Here is a 21,669-nt window from a genome sequence, read left to right on the forward strand (position 1 = left end):
TTGCACCATCAAACCAGCCCGACTTGGCACTGGTGCCACCTTGGGTCTGGGAACAATCCTGCATATCGTGGATTCTAAGGAGCCAGCCGGCCACTCCCTGCCACAGGCCCCCAAACACAAACAACGGCGCTTTTCCCTGGAAAACAAAACTCGCCTGCCAACTTTTTGATGGCAGATTGCAGGAGCCACTTGGTACTATCAAACCAGCCCAACTTGGCACTGGTGCCACCTCTGGTCTGGGAACCATCCTGCCTATCGTAGCTTTTCAGGAGCCAGCCGGTCACTCCCAGCCATAGACACCCAGACACAAACCTCGGCCCGTTTCCCTGGAAAACAAAAGTAAGTTACCCCGATTCTGGATGGCAGATTGCAGGAGCCACTTGGTACTATCAAATCAGCCCAACTTGGCACTGGTGCCACCATGGGTCTGGTAAACATCCTGCCTATCGTAGCTTTTCAGGAGCCAGCCGGTCACTCCCTGCCATAGGCCTCCGGACACAAACCTCGGCCCGTTTCCCTGGCAAACAAAAGTAAGCTGCCCCGCTTTTGGATGGCAGATTGCAGGATGCACTTGGTACTTACAAACCAGCCCGACTTGGCCCTGGTGCCACCTTGGCTCTGGGAACCATGCTGCGTAACGTAGATTCTACGAGGACAGGCGGCCACTCCCAGCCACAGGCCTCTAAACAAAAACAACGGCGCTTTTCCCTGGAAAACAAAACTCGCCTGCCAACTTCTTGATGGCAGATTGCAGGAGCCACTTGGTACTATCAAACCAGCCCAACTTGGCACTGGTGCCACCATGGGTCTGGTCACCATCCTGCCTATCGTAGCTTTTCAGGAGCCAGCCGCTCACTCCCAGCCATAGGCCCCCAGACAAATACCTCGGCACGTTTCCCTGGCAAACAAAAGTAGGCTGCCCCGCTTCTGGATGGCAAATTGCAGGACGCACTTGGTACTACGAAAACAGCCCGACTTGGCACTGATGCCACCTTGGGTCAGGGAACAATCCTGTGTATAGAGCTTTTTAAGGAGCCAGCCGGCCACGTCCAGTCATATACCCCCAAAAAAAAAACCACGGAACTTTCCTCCAGCAAACAAAAATCCGCTGCCCCGCGTCTGGATGGCAGATTGCAGGAGCTATTTAGTATTATCAAACCAGCCCGACTTGGCACTGGTGGCACCATGAGTCTGGTAACCATCCTGCCTATCGTAGCTTTTCAGTAGTCAGCCGGTCACTCCCAGCCATAGGCCCCCAGACAAATACCTCGGCCCGTTTCCCTGGGAAACAAAAGTAAGCTGTCCCGCTTCTGGATGGCAGATTGCAGGAGCCACTTGGTACTATCAAACCAGCCCAACTTGTTCCCAGACCCAAGGTGGCACCAGTGCCAAGTGGGGCTGGTTTGAAGGTGCAACGTGGCTCCTGCAATCTGCCATCCAAAAGCGGGGCAGCTTACTTTTGTTTGCCAGGGAAACGGGCCGAGGTTTGTGTCTGGGGGTCTATGGCTGGGAGTGACCGGCTGGCTCCTGAAAAGCTACGATAGGCAGCATGGTTCCCAGACAAGAGGTGGCAACCAGTGCCAAGTTGGGCTGGTTTGATAGTACCAAGTGGCTCCTGCAATCTGCCATCAAAAAGTTGGCAGGCGAGGTTTGTTTTCCAGGGAAAAGCGCCGTAGTTTTTGTTTGGGGGCCTGTGGCTCAGAGTGGCCGGGTGGCTGCTTAGAATCCACGATACGCAGGATGGTTCCCAGACCCAAGGTGGCACCAGTGCCAAGTCGGGCTGGTTTGACACAACCAAGTGGCTCCTGCAATCTGCCATCCAGAATCGGGGCAGCTTAATTTTGTTTGCCAGGGAAACGGTCCGAGGTTTGTGTCTGGGGGCCTATGGCTGGGAGTGACCGGCTGGCTCCTGAAATGCTACAATAGGCAGGATGGTTCCCAGACCCAGAGTGGCACCAGTGCCAAGTTGGGATGATTTGATAGTACCAAGTGGCTCCTGCAATCTGCCATCAAAATTTGGCAGGCGAATTTTGTTTTCCAGGGAAAAGCGCCGTTGTTTGTGTTTGGGGGCCTGTGGCTGGGAGTGGCCGGCTGGCTCCTTAGAATCCACGATATGCAGGATTGTTCCCAGACCCAAGGTGGCACCAGTGCCAAGTCGGGCTGGTTTGATGGTGCAAAGTGGCTCGTGCAATATGCCATACAGACGCGGGGCAGCGGATTTTTGTTTCCAAGAGAAATGGTCCGTGGTTTGTTTTTGGGGGTTTATGGCTGGGCGTGGCCGGCTGGCTCCTTAAAAAGCTCGATATGCAGGATGGTTCCCTGACACAAGGTGGCACCAGTGCCACGTCGGGCGGTTTTCGTAGTACAAAGTGCGTCCTAAAATTTGCCATCCAGAAGAGGGGCAGTTGAGTTTTGTTTGCCAGAGAAAAGGGCTGTGGTTTGTTTTTGGGGGCATATGGCTGAGAGTGGCCGGCTGGCTCCTGAAAAGCTACGATAGGCAGGATGTTTACCAGACCCATGGTGGCACCAGTGCCAAGTTGGGCTGATTTGATAGTACCAAGTGGCTCCTGCAATCTGCCATCCAGAATCGGGGTAGCTTACTTTTGTTTTCCAGGGAAACGGGCCGAGGTTTGTGTCTGGGGGTCTATGGTTGGGAGTGGCCGGCTGGCTCCTTAGAAACCACGATACGCAGCATGGTTCCCAGACAAGAGGTGCCACCAGTGCCAAGTTGGGCTGGTTTGATACTACCAAGTGGTTCCTGCAATCTGCCATCCAGAAGCGGGGCAGCTTACTTTTGTTTGCCAGGGAAACGGATCGTTGTTTGTGTTTGGGGGCCTATGGCTGGGACTGACCGGCTGGCTCCATAAAATCCACGATACGCAGGATGGTTCCCAGACCAGAGGTGGCACCAGTGCCAAGTCAGGCTGGTTTGATAGTACCAAGTGGCTCCTGCAATCTGCCATCCAGAAGCGGGGCAGCTTACTTTTGTTTGCCAGGGAAACGGGCCGAGGTTTGTGTCTCGGGGCGTATGGCAGGCAGTGACCGGCTGGCTCCTGAAAAGCTACGATAGGCAGGATGGTGACCAGACCCATGGTGGCACCAGTGCCAAGTTGGGCTGGTTTGATAGTACCAAGTGGCTCCTGCAATCTGCCATCAAGAAGTTGGCAGGCGAGTTTTGTTTTCCAGGGAAAAGCGCCGTTGTTTGTGTTTGGGGGCCTGTGGTTGGGAGTGGCCGGCTGGCTCCTTAGAAACCACGATACGCAGGATGGTTCCCAGACCAGAGGTGGCACCAGTGCCAAGTCGGGCTGGTTTGATAGTACCAAGTGGCTCCTGCAATCTGCCATCCAGAAGCGGGGCAGCTTACTTTTGTTTGCCACGGAAACGGGCCGTTGTTTGTGTTTGGGGGCCTGTGGCTGGGAGTGGCCGACTGGCTCCTTAGAATCCACGATACGCAGGATGGTTCCCAGACCAGAGGTGGCACCAGTGCCAAGTCGGGCTGGTTTGATAGTACCAAGTGGCTCCTGCAATCTGCCATCCAGAAGCGGGGCAGCTTAATTTTCTTTGCCAGGGAAACGGGCCGAGCTTTGTGTCTGGGGGCCTATGGCTGGGAGTGACCGGCTGGCTCCTGAAAAGTTACGATAGGCAGGAGGGTGACCAGACCCATGGTGGCACCAGTTACAAGAGTGGCTGATTTGATAGTACCAAGTGGCTCCTGCAATCTGCCATCAAAGCGTTGGTAGGCGAGTTTTGTTTTCCAGGAAAAGCGCCGTTGTTTGTGTTTGGGGGCCTGTGGCTGTGAGTGGCCGGCTGGCTCCTTAGAATCCACGATACGCAGGATGGTTCCCAGACTTGTCGTGGCACCAGTGCCAAGTCCGGCTGGTTTGATAGTACCAAGTGGATCCTGCAATCTGCCATCCAGAAGCGGGGCAGCTTACTTTTGTTTGCCAGGGAAACGGGCCGAGGTTTTTGTCTGGGGGCCTACGGCTGGGAGTGACCGGCTGGCTCCTGAAAAGCTACGATAGGCAGGATGGTGACCAGACCCATGGTGGCAGCAGTTCCAAGTTGGGCTGGTTTGATAGTACCAAGTGGCTCCTGCAATCTGCCATCAAAAAGTTGGCAGGCGAGTTTTGTTTTCCAGGGAAAAGCGCCGTTGTTTGTGTTTGGGTGCCTGTGGTGGGAGTGGCCGGCTGGCTCTTTAGAATCCACGATACGCAGGATGGTTCCCAGACCAGTGGTGGCACCAGTGCCAAGTCGGGCGGGTTTGATAGTAACAAGTGCGTCCTACAATCTGCCATCCAGAAGCGGGGCAGCTTACTTTTGTTTTCCAGGGAAACGGGCCGAGGTTTTTGTCTGGGGGCCTATGGCTGGGAGTGACCGGCTGGCTCGTGAAAAGCTACGATAGGCAGGATGGTGACCAGACCCATGGCGGCACCAGTGCCAAGTTGGGCTGGTTTGATAGTACCAAGTGGCTCCTGCAATCTGCCATCAAAAAGTTGGCAGGCGAGTTTTGTTTTCCAGGGAAAAGCGCCGTTGTTTGTGTTTGGGGGCCTGTGGCAGGGAGTGGCCGGCTGGCTCCTTAGAATCCACGATACGCAGGATGGTTCCCAGACCAGAGGTGGCACCAGTGCCAAGTCGGGCTGGTTTGATAGTACCAAGTGGCTCCTGCAATCTGCCATCCAGAAGCGGGGAAGCTTACTTTTGTTTGCCAGGGAAACGGGCCGAGCTTTGTGTCTGGGGGCCTATGGCTGGGAGTGACCGGCTGGCTCCTGAAAAGCTACGATAGGCAGGATGGTGACCAGACCCATGGTGGCACCAGTGCCAAGTTGGGCTGGTTTGATAGTACCAAGTGGCTCCTGCAATCTGCCATCAAGAAGTTGGCAGGCGAGTTTTGTTTTCCAGGGAAAAGCGCCGTTGTTTGTGTTTGGGGGCCTGTGGTTGGGAGTGGCCGGCTGGCTCCTTAGAAACCACGATACGCAGGATGGTTCCCAGACCAGAGGTGGCACCAGTGCCAAGTCGGGCTGGTTTGATAGTACCAAGTGGCTCCTGCAATCTGCCATCCAGAAGCGGGGCAGCTTACTTTTGTTTGCCACGGAAACGGGCCGTTGTTTGTGTTTGGGGGCCTGTGGCTGGGAGTGGCCGACTGGCTCCTTAGAATCCACGATACGCAGGATGGTTCCCAGACCAGAGGTGGCACCAGTGCCAAGTCGGGCTGGTTTGATAGTACCAAGTGGCTCCTGCAATCTGCCATCCAGAAGCGGGGCAGCTTAATTTTCTTTGCCAGGGAAACGGGCCGAGATTTGTGTCTGGGGGCCTATGGCTGGGAGTGACCGGCTGGCTCCTGAAAAGTTACGATAGGCAGGATGGTGACCAGACCCATGGTGGCACGAGTGCCAAGTTGGGCTGATTTGATAGTACCAAGTGGCTCCTGCAATCTGCCATCAAAACGTTGGTAGGCGAGTTTTGTTTTCCAGGGAAAAGCGCCGTTGTTTGTGTTTGGGGGCCTGTGGCTGTGAGTGGCCGGCTGGCTCCTTAGAATCCACGATACGCAGGATGGTTCCCAGACTTGTCGTGGCACCAGTGCCAAGTCCGGCTGTTTTGATAGTACCAAGTGGATCCTGCAATCTGCCATCCAGAAGCGGGGCAGCTTACTTTTGTTTGCCAGGGAAACGGGCCGAGGTTTTTGTCTGGGGGCCTATGGCTGGGAGTGACCGGCTGGCTCCTGAAAAGCTACGATAGGCAGGATGGTGACCAGACCCATGGTGGCAGCAGTGCCAAGTTGGGCTGGTTTGATAGTACCAAGTGGCTCCTGCAATCTGCCATCAAAATGTTGGCAGGCGAGTTTTGTTTTCCAGGGAAAAGCGCCGTTGTTTGTGTTTGGGTGCCTGTGGCTGGGAGTGGCCGGCTGGCTCTTTAGAATCCACGATACGCAGGATGGTTCCCAGACCAGTGGTGGCACCAGTGCCAAGTCGGGCGGGTTTGATAGTAACAAGTGCGTCCTACAATCTGCCATCCAGAAGCGGGGCAGCTTACTTTTGTTTTCCAGGGAAACGGGCCGAGGTTTTTGTCTGGGGGCCTATGGCTGGGAGTGACCGGCTGGCTCGTGAAAAGCTACGATAGGCAGGATGGTGACCAGACCCATGGCGGCACCAGTGCCAAGTTGGGCTGGTTTGATAGTACCAAGTGGCTCCTGCAATCTGCCATCAAAAAGTTGGCAGGCGAGTTTTGTTTTCCAGGGAAAAGCGCCGTTGTTTGTGTTTGGGGGCCTGTGGCAGGGAGTGGCCGGCTGGCTCCTTAGAATCCACGATACGCAGGATGGTTCCCAGACCAGAGGTGGCACCAGTGCCAAGTCGGGCTGGTTTGATAGTACCAAGTGGCTCCTGCAATCTGCCATCCAGAAGCGGGGCAGCTTACTTTTGTTTGCCAGGGAAACGGGCCGAGGTTTGTGTCTGGGGGCCTATGGCTGGGAGTGACCGGCTGGCTCCTGAAAAGCTACGATAGGCAGGATGGTGACCAGACCCATGGTGGCACCAGTGCCAAGTTGGGCTGGTTTGATAGTACCAAGTGGCTCCTGCAATCTGCCATCAAGAAGTTGGCAGGCGAGTTTTGTTTTCCAGGGAAAAGCGCCGTTGTTTGTGTTTGGGGGCCTGTGGTTGGGAGTGGCCGGCTGGCTCCTTAGAAACCACGATACGCAGGATGGTTCCCAGACCAGAGGTGGCACCAGTGCCAAGTCGGGCTGGTTTGATATTACCAAGTGGCTCCTGCAATCTGCCATCCAGAAGCGGGGCAGCTTACTTTTGTTTGCCACGGAAACGGGCCGTTGTTTGTGTTTGGGGGCCTGTGGCTGGGAGTGGCCGACTGGCTCCTTAGAATCCACGATACGCAGGATGGTTCCCAGACCAGAGGTGGCACCAGTGCCAAGTCGGGCTGGTTTGATAGTACCAAGTGGCTCCTGCAATCTGCCATCCAGAAGCGGGGCAGCTTAATTTTCTTTGCCAGGGAAACGGGCCGAGATTTGTGTCTGGGGGCCTATGGCTGGGAGTGACCGGCTGGCTCCTGAAAAGTTACGATAGGCAGGATGGTGACCAGACCCATGGTGGCACGAGTGCCAAGTTGGGCTGATTTGATAGTACCAAGTGGCTCCTGCAATCTGCCATCAAAACGTTGGTAGGCGAGTTTTGTTTTCCAGGGAAAAGCGCCCTTGTTTGTGTTTGGGGGCCTGTGGCTGTGAGTGGCCGGCTGGCTCCTTAGAATCCACGATACGCAGGATGGTTCCCAGACTTGTCGTGGCACCAGTGCCAAGTCCGGCTGGTTTGATAGTACCAAGTGTCTCCTGCAATCTGCCATCCAGAAGCGGGGCAGCTTACTTTTGTTTGCCAGGGAAACGGGCCGAGCTTTGTGTCTGGGGGCCTATGGCTGGGAGTGACCGGCTGGCTCCTGAAAAGCTACGATAGGCAGGATGGTTCCCAGACCCATGGTGGCACCAGTGCCAAGTTGGGCTGGTTTGATAGTACCAAGTGGCTCCTGCAATCTGCCATCAAAAAGTTGGCAGGGAAGTTTTCTTTACCAGGGAAAAGCGCCGTTGTTTTTGTTTGGGGGCCTATGGCTGGGAGTGGCCGGCTGGCTCCTTAGAATCCACGATACGCAGGATGGTTCCTAGACTTGACGTGGCACCAGTGCCAAGTTGGGCTGGTTTGATAGTACCAAGTGCGTCCTGCAATCTGCCATCCAGAAGTGGGGTAGCTTACTTTTGTTTGCCAGGGAAACGGGCCGAGGTTTGTGTCTCGGGGCATATGGCTGGGAGTGACCGGCTGGCTCCTGAAAAGCTACGATAGGCAGGATGGTGACCAGACCCATGGTGGCACCAGTGCCAAGTTGGGCTGGTTTGATAGTACCAAGTGGCTCCTGCAATCTGCCATCAAAAAGTTGGCAGGCGAGTTTGTTATCCAGGGAAAAGCGCCGTTGTTTGTGCCTGGGGCCCTATCACCTGGAGTGGACGGATGGCTAATTAGAATCCACGATACACAGGATGGTTCCCAGACCCATGGTGGCACCAGTGCCAAGTTGGGCTGGTTTGATAGTACCAAGTGCGTCCTGCAATCTGCCATCCAGAAGCGGGGCAGCTTACTTTTGTTTGCCAGGGAAACGGTCCGAGGATTGTGTCTGGGGGCCTATGGCTGGGAGTGACCGGCTGGCTCGTGAAAAGCTACGATAGGCAGGATGGTGACCAGACCCATGACGGCACCAGTGCCAAGTTGGGCTGGTTTGATAGTACCAAGTGGCTCCTGCAATCTGCCATCAAGAAGTTGGCAGGCGAGTTTTGTTTTCCAGGGAAAAGCGCCGTTGTTTGTGTTTGGGGGCCTGTGGCTGGGAGTGGCCGGCTGGCTCCTTAGAATCCACGATACTCAGCATGGTTCCCAGACCAAAGGTGGCACCAGTGCCAAGTTGGGCTGGTTGGATAGTACCAAGTGGTTCCTGCAATCTGCCATCCAGAAGCGGGGCAGCTTACTTTTGTTGGCCAGGGAAACGGGCCGAGGTTTGTGTCTGGGGGCCTATGGCTGGGAGTGACCGGCTGGCTCCTGAAAAGCTACGATAGGCAGGATGGTGACCAGACCCATGGTGGCACCAGTGGCAAGTTGGGCTGATTTGATTGTACCAAGTGGCTCCTGCAATCTGCCATCAAAATTTGGCAGGCGAATTTTGATTTCCAGGGAAAAGCGCCGTTGTTTGTGTTTGGGGGCCTGTGGCAGGGAGTGGCCGGCTGGCTCCTGAAAAGCTACGATAGGCAGGATGGTGACGAGACCCATGGTGGCACCAGTGCCAAGTTGGGTTGGTTTGATAGTACCAAGTGGCTCCGGCAATCTGCCATCAAAAAGTTGGCAGACGAGTTTTGTTTTCAAGGGAAAAGCGCCGTTGTTTGTGTTTGGGGGCCTGTGGCTGGGAGTGGCCGGCTGGCTGCTTAGAATCTACCATACGCAGGATGGTTCCCAGACCAGAGGTGGCACCAGTGCCAAGTCGGGCTGGTTTGATAGTACCAAGTGCGTCCTGCAATCTGCCATCCAGAAGCGGGGTAGCTTACTATTGTTTGTCAGGGAAACGGGCCGAGCTTTGTGTCTGTGGGCCTACGGCTGGGAGTGACCGGCTGGCTCCTGAAAAGCTACGATAGGCAGGATGGTGACCAGACCCATGGTGGAACCAGTGCCAAGTTGGGCTGGTTTGATAGTACCAAGTGGCTCCTGCAATCTGCCATCAAAAATTTGGCAGGCAAGTTTTGTTTTCCAGGGAAAAGTGCCGTTGTTTTGTTTGGGGGCCTATGGCTGGGAGTGGCCGGCTGGCTCCTTAGAATCCACGATACGCAGGATGGTTCCCAGACCTGAGGTGGCACCAGTGCCAAGTTGGGCTGGTTTGATAGTACCAAGTGCGTCCTGCAATCTGCCATCCAGAAGCGGGGTAGCTTACTTTTGTTTGCCAGGGAAACGGGCCGAGGTTTGTGTCTCGGGGCCTATGGCTGGGAGTGACCGGCTGGCTCCTGAAAAGCTACGATAGGCAGGATGGTGACCAGACCCATGGTGGCACCAGTGCCAAGTTGGGCTGGTTTGATAGTACCAAGTGGCTCCTGCAATCTGCCATCAAAAACTTGGCAGGCGAGTTTGTTATCCAGGGAAAAGCGCCGTTGTTTTTGTTTGGGGGCCTGTGGTTGGGAGTGGCCGGCTGGCTCCTTAGAATCCATGATACGCAGGATGGTTCCCAGACCAGAGGTGGCACCAGTGCCAAGTCGGGCTAGTTTGATGGTGCAAAGTGGCTCCTGCAATCTGCCATCCAGAAGCGGGGCAGCTTGCTTTTGTTTGCCAGGGAAACGGGCCGAGGTTTGTGTCTGGGGGCCTATGGCTGGGAGTGACCGGCTGGCTCCTGAAAAGCTATGATAGGCAGGATGGTGACCAGACCCAAGGTGGCACCAGTGCCAAGTTGGGCTGGTTTGATAGTACCAAGTGGCTCCTGCAATCTGCCATCAAAAAGTTGGCAGGCGAGTTTTGTTTTCCAGGGAAAAGCGCCGTTGTTTGTGTTTGGGGGCCTGTGGCTGGGAGTGGCCGGCTGGTTGCTTAGAATCCACGATAGGCAGGATGGTTCCCAGATGTGAGGCGGCGCCAGTGCCAAGTCGGGCTGGTTTGATACTACCAAGTGCGTCCTGCAATCTGCCATCCAGAAGCGGGACAGCTTACTTTTGCTTGCCAGGGAAACGGGCCGAGCTTTGGGTCTGGGCGCCTATGGCTGGGAGTGACCGGCTGGCTCCTGAAAAGCTACGATAGGCAGGATGGTGACCAGACCCATGGTGGCACCAGTGCCAAGTTGGGCTGGTTTGATAGTACCAAGTGGCTCCTGCAATCTGCCATCAAAAATTGGCAGGCGAGTTTTGTTTTCCAGGGAAAAGCGCCGTTGTTTGTGTTTAGGGGCCGTGGGTGGGAGTGGCCGGATGGCTAATTAGAATCCACGATACGCAGCATGGTTCCCAGACCTGAGGTGGCACCAGTGCCAAGTCGGGCTAGTTGGATGGTGCAAAGTGGCTCCTGCAATCTGCCATCCAGAAGCGGGGCAGCTTACTTTTGTTTTCCAGGGAAACGGGCCGAGGTTTGTGTCTGGGGGCCTATGGCTGGGAGTGACCGGCTGGCTCCTGAAAAGCTACGATAGGCAGGATGGTGACCAGACCCATGGTGGCACCAGAGCCAAGTTGGGCTGATTTGATAGTACCAAGTGGCTCCTGCAATCTGCCATCAAATAGTCGGCAGGCGAGTTTTGTTTTCCAGCGAAAAGCGCCGTTGTTTGTGACTGGGGGCCTGTGGGTGGGAGTGACCGGCTGGCTCCTTAGAATCCACGATACGCAGGATGGTTCCCAGACTTGAGGTGGCACCAGTGACAAGTCGGGCCAGTTTGATGGTGCAAAGTGGCTCCTGCAATCTGCCCTCCAGAAGCGGGGTAGCTTACTTTTCTTTGCCAGGGAAACGGGCCGAGGTTTTTCTCTGGGGGCCTATGGCTGGGAGTGACCGGGTGGCGCCTGAACAGCTACGATAGGCAGGATGGTGACCAGACCCATGGTGGCACCAGTGCCAAGTTGGGCTGGTTTGATAGTACCAAGTGGCTCCTGCAATCTGCCATCAAAAAGTTGGCAGGCGAGTTTTGTTTTCCAGGGAAAAGCGCTGTTGTTTGTGTTTGGGGGCCTGTGGCTGGGAGTGACCGGCTGGCTCCTTAGAATCCACGATACGCAGGATGGTTCCCAGACCAGAGGTGGCACCAGTGCCAAGTCGGGCTGGTTTTATAGTACCAAGTGGTTCATGCAATCTGCCATCCTGAAGCGGGGCAGCTTACTTTTGTTTGCCAGGGAAACGGGCCGAGCTTTGTGTCTGGGCGCCTATGGCTGGGAGTGACCTGCTAGGTACTGAAAAGCTACGATAGGCAGGATGGTGACCACATCCATGGTGGCACCAGTGCCAAGTTGGGCTGGTTTGATAGTACCAAGTGGCTCCTGCAATCCGCCATCAAAAAGTTGGCAGGCGAGTATTGTTTTCCAGGGAAAAGCGCCGTTGTTTGTGTTTGGGTGCCTGTGGCAGGGAGTGGCCGGCTGGCTCCTTAGAATCCACGATACGCAGGATGGTTCCCAGACCCAAGGTGGCACCAGTGCCAAGTTGGGCTGGTTTGATAGTACTAAGTGCGTACTGCAATCTGCCATCCAGAAGCGGGGTAGCTTACTTTTGTTTGCCAGGGAAACGGGCCGAGGTTTTTGTCTCGGGGTATAAGGCTGGGGGTGACCGGCTGGCTCCTGAAAAGCTACGATAGGCAGGATGGTGACCAGACCCATGGTGGCACCAGTGCCAAGTTGGGCTGGTTTGATAGTACCAAGTGGCTCCTGCAATCTGCCATCAAAAATTTGGCAGGCGAGTTTTGTTTTCCAGGGAAAAGCGCCGTTGTTTGTGTTTGGGGGCCTGTGGCTGGGAGTGGCCGGCTGGCTAATTAGAATCCACGATACGCAGGATGGTTCCCAGACCAGAGGTGACCCCAGTGACAAGTCGGGCTGGTTTGATACTACCAAGTGCGTCCTGCAATCTGCCATCCAGAAGCGGGGTAGCTTACTATTGTTTGCCAGGGAAACGGGCCGAGGTGTTTGTCTCGGCGCCTGTGGCTGGGGGTGACCGGCTGGCTCCTGAAAAGCTACGATAGGCAGGATGGTGACCAGACCCATGGTGGCACCAGTGCCAAGTTGGGCTGGTTTGATAGTATCAAGTGGCTCCTGCAATCCGCCATCAAAAAGTTGGCAGGCGAGTTTTGTTTTCCAGGGAAAAGCGCCGTTGTTTGTGTTTGAGTGCCTGTGGCAGGGAGTGGCCTGCTGGCTGCTTAGAATCCACGATACGCAGGATGGTTCCCAGACCCAAGGTGGCACCAGTGCCAAGTTGGGCTGGTTTGATACTACGAAGTGCGTCCTGCAATCTGCCATCCAGAAGCGGGGTAGCTTACTTTTTTTTGCCAGGGAAACGGGCCGAGGTTTTTGTCTCGGGGCCTGTGGCTGGGGGTGACCGGCTGGCTCCTGAAAAGCTACGATAGGCAGGATGGTGACCAGACCCATGGTGGCACCAGTGCCGAGTTGGGCTGATTTGATAGTACCAAGTGGCTCCTGCAATCTGCCATCAAAAATTTGGCAGGCGAGTTTTGTTTTCCAGGGAAAAGCGCCCTTGTTTGTGTTTGGGGGCCTGTGGCTGGGAGTGGCCGGCTGGCTAATTAGAATCAACGATACGCAGGATGGTTCCCAGACCAGAGTTGGCACCAGTGACAAGTCGGGCTGGTTTGATACTACCAAGCGCGTCCTGCAATCTGCCATCCAGAAGCGGGGCAGCTTACTTTTGTTTGCCAGGGAAACGGGCCGAGCTTTGTGTCTGGGGGCCTATGGCTGGGAGTGACCGGCTGGCTCCTGAAAAGCTACGATAGGCAGGATGGTGACCAGACCCATGGTGGCACCAGTGCCAAGTTGGGCTGATTTGATAGTACCAAGTGGCTCCTGCAATCTGCCATCAAAAATTTGGCAGGCGAGTTTTGTTTTCCAGGGAAAAGCGCCGTTGTTTGTGTTTGGGGGCCTGTGGCTGGGAGTGACCGGCTGGCTCCTTAGAATCCACGATACGCCGGATGGTTCCCAGACCCAAGGTGGCACCAGTGCCAAGTTGGGCTGGTTTGATAGTACCAAGTTATTCCTGCAATCTGCCATCCAGAAGCAGGGCAGCTTACTTTTGTTTTCCAGGGAAAAGGGCCGAGGTTTTTCTCTGGGGGCCTATGGCTGGGAGTGACCGGCTGGCGCCTGAACAGCTACGATAGGCAGGATGGTTCCAAGACCCGTGGTGGCACCAGTGCCATGTTCGGCTGATTTGATAGTACCAAGTGGCTCCTGCAATCTGCCATCAAAATGTTGGCAGGCGAGTTTTGTTTTCCAGGGAAAAGCGCCGTTGTTTGTGTTTGGGGGCCTGTGGCTGGGAGTGGCCAGCTTGCTAATTGGAATCCACGATACGCAGGATGGTTCCCAGACCAGAGGTGGCACCAGTGCCAAGTCGGGCTGGTTTGATAGTACCAAGTGCGTCCTGCAATCTGCCATCCACAAGCGGCGCCGCTTAGTTTTGTTTGCCTCGGAAACGGGCCGAGGTTTGTGTCTGGGGGCCTATGGCTGGGAGTGACCGGCTAGGTCCTGAAAATCTACGATAGGCAGGATGGTGACCAGACCCATGGTGGCACCAGTGCCAAGTTGGGCTGGTTTGATAGTACCAAGTTGCTCCGGCAATCTGCCATCAAAATTTGGCAGGCGAGTTTTGTTTTCCAGGGAAAAGCGCCGCTGTTTGTGTTTGGGTGCCTGTGGCTGGGAGTGTCCGGCTGGCTCCTTAGAATCCACGATACGCAGGATGGTTCCCAGACCTGAGGTGGCACCAGTGCCAAGTCGGGCTAGTTTGATGGTGCAAAGTGGCTCCTGCAATCTGCCATCCAGAAGCGGGGCAGCTTACTTTTTTTTGCCAGGGAAACGGGCCGAGGTTTTTGTCTGGGGTCTATGGCTGGGAGTGACCGGCTGGCTCCTGAAAAGCTACGATAGGCAGGATGGTGACCAGACCCATGGTGGCACCAGTGCCAAGTTGGGCTGGTTTGATAGTACCAAGTGGCTCCGGCAATCTGCCATCAAAAAGTTGGCAGGCGAGTTTTGTTTTCCAGGGAAAAGCGCCGATGTTTGTGTTTGGGGGCCTGTGGCTGGGAGTGGCCGGCTGGCTCCTTAGAATCCACGATACGCAGGATGGTTCCCAGACCTGAGGTAGCACCAGTGCCAAGTCGGGCTGGTTTGATAGTACCAAGTGCGTCCTGCAATCTGCCATCCAGAAGCGGGGCAGCTTACTTTTTTTTGCCAGGGAAACGGGCCGAGGTTTGTGTCTGGGGGCCTATGGCAGGGAGTGACCGGCTGGCTCCTGAAAAGCTACGATAGGCAGGATGGTGACCAGACCCATGGTGTCAGCAGTGCCAAGTTGGGCTGGTTTGATAGTACCAAGTGGCTCCTGCAATCTGCCATCAAAAGTTGGCAGGCGAGTTTTGTTTTCCAGGGAAAAGCGCCGTTGTTTGTGTTTGGGGGCCTGTGGCTGGGAGTGGCCGGCTGGCTCCTTAGAATCCACAATACGCAGGATGGTTCCCTGACCTGAGGTGGCACCAGTGATAAGTTGGGCTGGTTTGATAGTACCAAGTGCGTCCTGCAATCTGCCATCCAGAAGCGGGGTAGCTTACTTTTGTTTGCCAGGGAAACGGGCCGAGCTTTGTGTCTGGGGGCCTATGGCTGGGAGTGACCGGCTGGCTCCTGAAAAGCTACGATAGGCAGGATGGTGACCAGACCCATGGTGGCACCAGAGCCATGTTCGGCTGATTTCAAAGTACAAAGTGGCTCCTGCAATCTGCCATCAAAAGTCAGCAGGCAAGCTTTGTTTTCCAGGGAAAAGCGCCGTTGTTTGTGTCTGCGGGCCTGTGGCTGGAGTGGCCGGCTGGCTCCTTTAAACACACGATACGCCGGATGGTTCCCAGACCCAAGGTGGCACCAGTGCCAAGTTGGGCTGGTTTGATAGTACCTAGTGGTTCCTGCAATCTGCCATCAAAATGTTGGCAGGCGAGTTTTGTTTTCCAGGGAAAAGCGCCGATGTTTTTTTTGGGGGCCTGTGGCTGGGAGTGGCCGGCTGGCTCCTTAGAATCCAAGATACGCAGGATGGTTCCCAGACCAGAGGTGGCATCAGTACCAAGTCGGGCTGGTTTGATAATAACAAGTGGATCCTGAAATCTGCCATCCAGAAGCGGGGCAGCTTACTTTTGTTTGCCAGGGAAACGGGCAGAGCTTTGTGTCTGGGGGCCTATGGCTGGGAGTGACCGGCTGGCTCCTGAAAAGCTACGATAGGCAGGAAGGTGACCAGACCCATGGTGTCAGCAGTGCCAAGTTGGGCTGGTTTGATAGTACCAAGTGGCTCCTGCAATCTGCCATCAAAAAGTTGGCAGGCGAGTTTTGTTTTCCAGGGAAAAGCGCCGTTGTTTGTGTTTGGGGGCCTGTGGCTGGGAGTGGCCGTCTTGCTAATTGGAATCCACGATACGCAGGAGGGTTCCCAGACCTGAGGTGGCACCAGTGACAAGTCGGGCCAGTTTGATGGTGCAAAGTGGCTCCTGCAATCTGCCATCCAGAAGCGGGGCAGCTTACTTTTGTTTGCCAGGGAAACGGGCCGAGGTTTGTGTCTGGGTTCCTATGGCTGGGAGTGACCGGCTGGCACCTGAAAAGCTACGATAGGCAGGATGGTGACCAGATCCATGGTGGCACCAGTGCCAAGTTGGGCTGATTTGATAGTACCAAGTGGCTCCTGCAATCTGCCATCAAAAATTTGGCAGGCGAGTTTTGTTTTCCAGGGAAAAGCGCCGTTGTTTGTATTTGGGGGCCTGTGGCTGGGAGTGGCCCGCTGGCTCCTTAGAATCCACGATACGCAGGATGGTTCCCAGACCCAAGGTGGCACCATTTCCAAGTTGGGCTGGTTTGATAGTACCAAGTGCGTACTGCAATCTGCCATCCAGAAGCGGGGCAGCTTACTTTTGTTTGCCAGGGAAACGGGCCGAGGTTTTTGTCTGGGGGCCTATGGCTGGGAGTGACCGGCTGGCTCCTGAAAAGCTACGATAGGCAGGATGGTGACCAGACCCATGGTGGCACCAGTGCCAAGTTGGGCTGATTTGATAGTACCAAGTGGCTCCTGCAATCTGCCATCAAAAAGTTGGCAGGCGAGTTTTGTTTTCCAGGGAAAAGCGCCGCTGTTTGTGTTTGGGGGCCTGTGGCTGGGAGTGGCCAGCTGGCTCCTTAGAATCCACGATACGCAGGATGGTTCCCAGACCCAAGGTGGCACCAGTGCCAAGTTGGGCTGGTTTGATAGTACCAAGTGTCTCCTGCAATCTGCCATCCAGAAGCAGGGCAGCTTACTTTTGTTTGCCAGAGAAATAGGCCTAGGTTTTTGTTTGGGGGCCTGTGGCTAGGAGTGGCCGGCTGGCTCCTAAGAATCCACGATACGCAGGATGTTTCCCAGACCCAAGGTGGCACCAGTGCCAAGTCGGGCTGGTTTGATAGTACCAAGTGGCTCCTGCAAACTCCATCAAAAAGTTGGCAGGCGTGTTTTGTTTTCCAGGGAACAGCGCCGTTGATTTTGTTTGGGGGCCTGTGGCTGGGAGTGGCCGGCTGGCTCCTTAGAATCCACGATACGCAGGATGGTTCCCAGACCCAAGGTGGCACCAGTGCCAAGTCGGGCTGGTTTGATTACACCAAGTGGCTCCTGCAATCTGCCATCCAGAAGTGAGGCAGCTAAGTTTTGTTTGCGAGAAAAAAGGGCCGTGGTTTTTGTTGGGGGCCTGTGGCTGGGAGTAGCCGGCTGGCTCCTTAAAATCCACGATAGGCAGGATGGTTCCCAGACCCAAGGTGGCACCAGTGCCAAGTCGGGCTGGTTTGATAGTACCAAGTGGCTCCTGCAATCTGCCATCCAGAAGCGGGGCAGCTGAGTTTTGTTTGCCAGAGAAAAAGGCTGTGGTTTGTGTTTGGGGGCCTGTGGCTGGCAGTGGCCGGCTGGCTCCTGAAAATCCACGATACGCAGCATGGTTCCCAGACCCAAGGTGGCACCAGTGCCAAGCGGGGCTCGTTTGACAGTGTCAAGTGCCTCCTGCAATCTCCCATCCAGAAGCGGGGCAGCTGAGTTTTTTTTGCCAGGGAAACGGACCTTTGTTTTTGATTGGGCTCTGTGGCCGAGAGTGGTCGGCTGTCTCCTGACAATCCACAATACGCAGGATGGTTCCCAGACCCAAGGTGGCACCAGTGCCAAGTCGGGCTGGTTTGATAGTACCAAGTGTCTCCTGCAATCTGCCATCCAGAAGCGGGGCAGCTGAGTTTTGTTTGCCAGAGAAAAGGGCCGTGGGTTGTGTTTGGGGGCATATGGCTGGGAGTGGCCACCTGGCTCCTTAAAATGCACGATACGCCGCATGGTAACCAGGCGCAAGGTGGCACCAGTGCCAAGTCAGGCTGTTTTTGTAGTACCCAGTGGCTCCTGCAATTTGCCATCCAGAAGCGGGGCAGTTGAATTTTGTTTGCTAGAGAAAAGGGCTGTGGTTTGTGTTTGGGGGCCTATGGCTGAGAGTGGCCGGCTGGCCCCTGAAAATCAACGATAGGCAGGATGGTTCCCAGATCCAAGGTGGCACCAGTGCCAAGTAAGGCTGGTTGTATGGTTCAAAGTAACTCCTGCAATCTGCCATCCAGAAGCGGGACAGCTGAGTTTTTTTTGCCAGAGAAAAGGTCCATGGTTTCTTTTTGGGGCATACGGCTGGGAATTGCCGGCTGGCTCCTTAAAATGCTCGATACGCAGGATGGTTCCCAGAGCCAAGGTGGCACCACTGCCAAGTCGGGCTCTTTTTGTAGTACCAAGTGCGTCCTGCAATTTGCCATCCAGAAGAGGGGCAGTTGAGTTTTGTTTGCCAGAGAAAAGGGCCGTTGTTTGTGTTTGGGGGCCTGTGGCTGGGAGTGTTCGGCTGGTTCCTGAATATGTACGATACGCAGGATTGTTCCCAGATCCAAGGTGGCAGCAGTGCCATGTTGTGCTGGTGTGATAGTCCCAAGTGGCTCCTGCAATCTGCCATCCAGAAGTGGGGCAGCTGATTTTTGTTTGCCAGAGAAAAGGTCCGTGGTTTGTTTTTGGGGGCATATGGCTGAGAGTGGCCGGCTGGCCCCTGAAAATCCACGATACACAGGATGGTTCCCAGATCCAAGGTGGCACCTGTGCCAAGTCGGGCTGATTTGATAGTACTAAGTAGCTCCTGCAATCTGCCATCCAGAAGCGGGGCAGCTTACTTTTGTTTGCCAGGGAAACGGGCCGAGGTTTGTGTTTGGGGGCCTATGGCTGAGAGTGACCGGCTGGCTCCTGAAAAGCTACGATAGGCAGGATGGTGACCAGACCCATGGTGGCACCAGTGCCAAGTTGGGCTGGTTTGATAGTACCAAGTGGTTCCTGCAATCTGCCATCCAGAAGCAGGGCAGCTGAGTTTTGTTTGCCAGAGAAAAGGGCCTTGGTTTGTGTTTGGGGGCATATGGCTGGGTGTGGCCAGCTGGCTCCTTAAAATGCACGATATGCAACATGGCTCCCAGACCCAAGGTGGCACAAGTGCCAAGTTGGGCTGGTTTGATAGTACCAAGTGGCTCCTGCAATCTTCCATGATCACGTGGAGAAATACTTTCTGGTTTCAGCCTCATGCTCTTTCTTCTCTCCCTCAACTTCTCTATCACCTCTCATCTGGTTCACATGCGCTGTCTTCAAGGTCCACAGGCTACTTTTCACAGAATCTTCTGGCCTGATGAAGTAAGGATGATGAATAGAACAGAGCTGGGATCTATTTTCCAGTTTGGATAAAATGCATTCTGCACACAAATCCAAGGAGAACGGGCTGCCCCGATGCCCAGAAAATCTTTCACTCCTGCTAGTGTTCTATGTCAACCGCAACTTAGTCTGAAAGAAAAGCTTTTTCTCTGAGAGCATCTGAGAGGTTTGCATGAAGCACTGATATCTGACATATGCAATTTTGAATAGGAGAGGAAAAAGAAAATGGCAAGGAGTTTTTAATTTTAGTGGTTTCAATTTTAATTTCCGTGCACTTTTTCAAAACTTGTCAGCTCAAATGCCCATCAACATCTTTTAGTCATCTGTAAGTCAGTATTCATATAAAATGTGCTTCAAATCCAAAGAATTTCAAATTTGCACTCCAAGCTTCTATGCCTAGATTTATGATTTCCTACACATATTAGATGAAAGGAAGGCCTTTTTTACTGTGGGAGTGCTGGAACACTGGAACAGGTTGCCCAGAGAAGTTGTGGGTGTCCCATCCCTGAAAGTATTCAAGGTCACCCTGGACGGGGCTTGGAGCAGCAACAAAGGAGAAGCTTGATGGTAGAGAAACAAAGTTGGACTATAGAAGAAACTCGGATTGAAGTATAGGATCAAGTTTTCTCTCAGCTCTTGGGGTAAATTCAAAGTTGTACAAAATGACATTTATCTGTGCTATTCACTACTGTAACAGAAAGTTTCATGAAAACTGTACAGAAGATAGTAAATTTTAAAAGAGATAAGAATTACAGCATAAAATCCATGGGATAGGTTACAACATGAGACACTCTCTAAGAGAAAATCTCTGTGTTTCAGCACTTCATCGGGGTAAGATTTCATGAAGTGCCAAAGAAGGCGGCAAAATATCATTCGGGACATTATTTACTGGAATTCAGCCTGGCCATTAGTAGGAACTGCCTTTGAACATATCATGTAGATATACCACACACACTTTCCCTTCACTGAAAAATTACTGTTTACAACAAATAAGCAATTGACAATCAAAATTGATTGAAAGCATCTTAAACATGTCAAGTATTTCATTGTAGATGATCTGTGATCCAAATGCTTCTTCCACCTTCGAGAGGGACAGAAGAATTCTTCCATATCATGATGGTTTAAAATTGTATCAACCAATGTTTTCTGCTGAAAAGATATCATCTATTTTTTTCTATTTTTGGAAGAAAATATTCCTAGACATACAACAGGTGAGAACTAAGTAATTTTAAAGAAACAAATGAAATGAAAATATTCTGTAAATAGAATGAAATGAAAAGCTGTGTTTTAAATAGGAGCTAAATATTAAACAGAATTTTTGTACCAGGCATTTGAATTACTGCACCAGCTCTTTTGCCCATCAAGAGAGGCATTTAGCATTTCAGTCTTTTCCAAGGTGTTCATGATCTGCTATGCTGATCTCTGTGTGTGCCTAGGTGTGTGTGGAGGGGGGGGCATATGAAGGGGAGTGTGTATGTTTGCTTTACAATTGTTGTGGCAGATTCATGCCTCAGCTCCACATTTTGTTTTAAAAAGGTCACACCGAGTGGATATGAAGTTTACTATCAACAAGAGATCGATTCCCAAATCATCCATTTGACTCTCCCTTATAAATCATGTGCTTTGTTGCATATTTTATCAAATATACTTTCAAGCCAGATGGAGGAAGGAGGATGTGGGAATCCCTCCACCATCTTGCAACTTTTATGTAAGTAGGTTTTCAAGAAAATCATCATTTCTCTTTTAAATATGTCTGGAACAGGCATGATGGTAGTGTCAACCTGTTGGAGTTTTTGTTGCTGGAAGAAGTTGTACAAAAGGATTGGTTTTTACATTGACCAGTTACTGAATCAAGCACAGGAATACATTGGAAATTTAGCTGGGGGTTCCTTTTCCCAGCAGACTACTTCTAGAACGAGCTTGTACACTGAAGCTGACTCTTTTGCTCTCTTTTTGTTTCTTTCCTATTTTCTTGGCTTCTTTGCCACTATCTAGACAATTTTGGAACTTTGTTCCCAACTAAAATGGTTTCAATAGTCTGATTGTGATCATACATTTTTACAAGGAATTTTTAAAATCTTTCCTCGAGTCCAGAAAGTCAAGGACTTAGATCTTTTTCTTCCCTTATCAATATTGCCATGAAATTGATAAATAAAGACCAACTCTTTATTTTTGTTTTTAACCCACGTAGATAATTCCCATCCATTAATCCATTTTGTGGACCAATAGCTGCCATTCTGATGGAAGCTGTCACTTCTTAACAATAGGCATTCTGTGACTATGTTGACAGCACTTTGGGTGAAGATCCTAACTGGTCTTAGATATACATAGGGAGAAATTTGCTCAGCCAGTGTCAGTCTTAAGCATGCGTATCAGAAGATCTTTCTAGAGCTGGGAATTTTCCCATGAAAGGGATTCAGTTAGGGAAGAGACACTTGTGCCAGAGTTTTACATTCTTCTTGAACACTGCTTAAGGAACTTAGATGCCATGTCCATTTAGATCTCTGTCTGCACAGAACTTTGTCATGCCAGTGCTTTGAAATGCATCTTGAAGAGAATTCACTAGCACAGAATGAAAGAGAGTGGAAGGGGTTGGTGGGGCTAACCAGGCCCAACCCCCCTGCCTAAACCAGGATACCTAGAGCCTCTTGCCCAGGATTCTATCTGGGTGTACTTTTAATGTCTTCAAAGATCCAGGCTCCACAATCTTTCTGGGCAGTCTGTGCCGTGGTTCAGTCACCCTGAC

The sequence above is a fragment of the Melospiza melodia genome, chromosome 1, assembly GCF_035770615.1.
Source record: "Melospiza melodia melodia isolate bMelMel2 chromosome 1, bMelMel2.pri, whole genome shotgun sequence".
Classification (NCBI taxonomy): Eukaryota; Metazoa; Chordata; class Aves; order Passeriformes; family Passerellidae; genus Melospiza; species Melospiza melodia.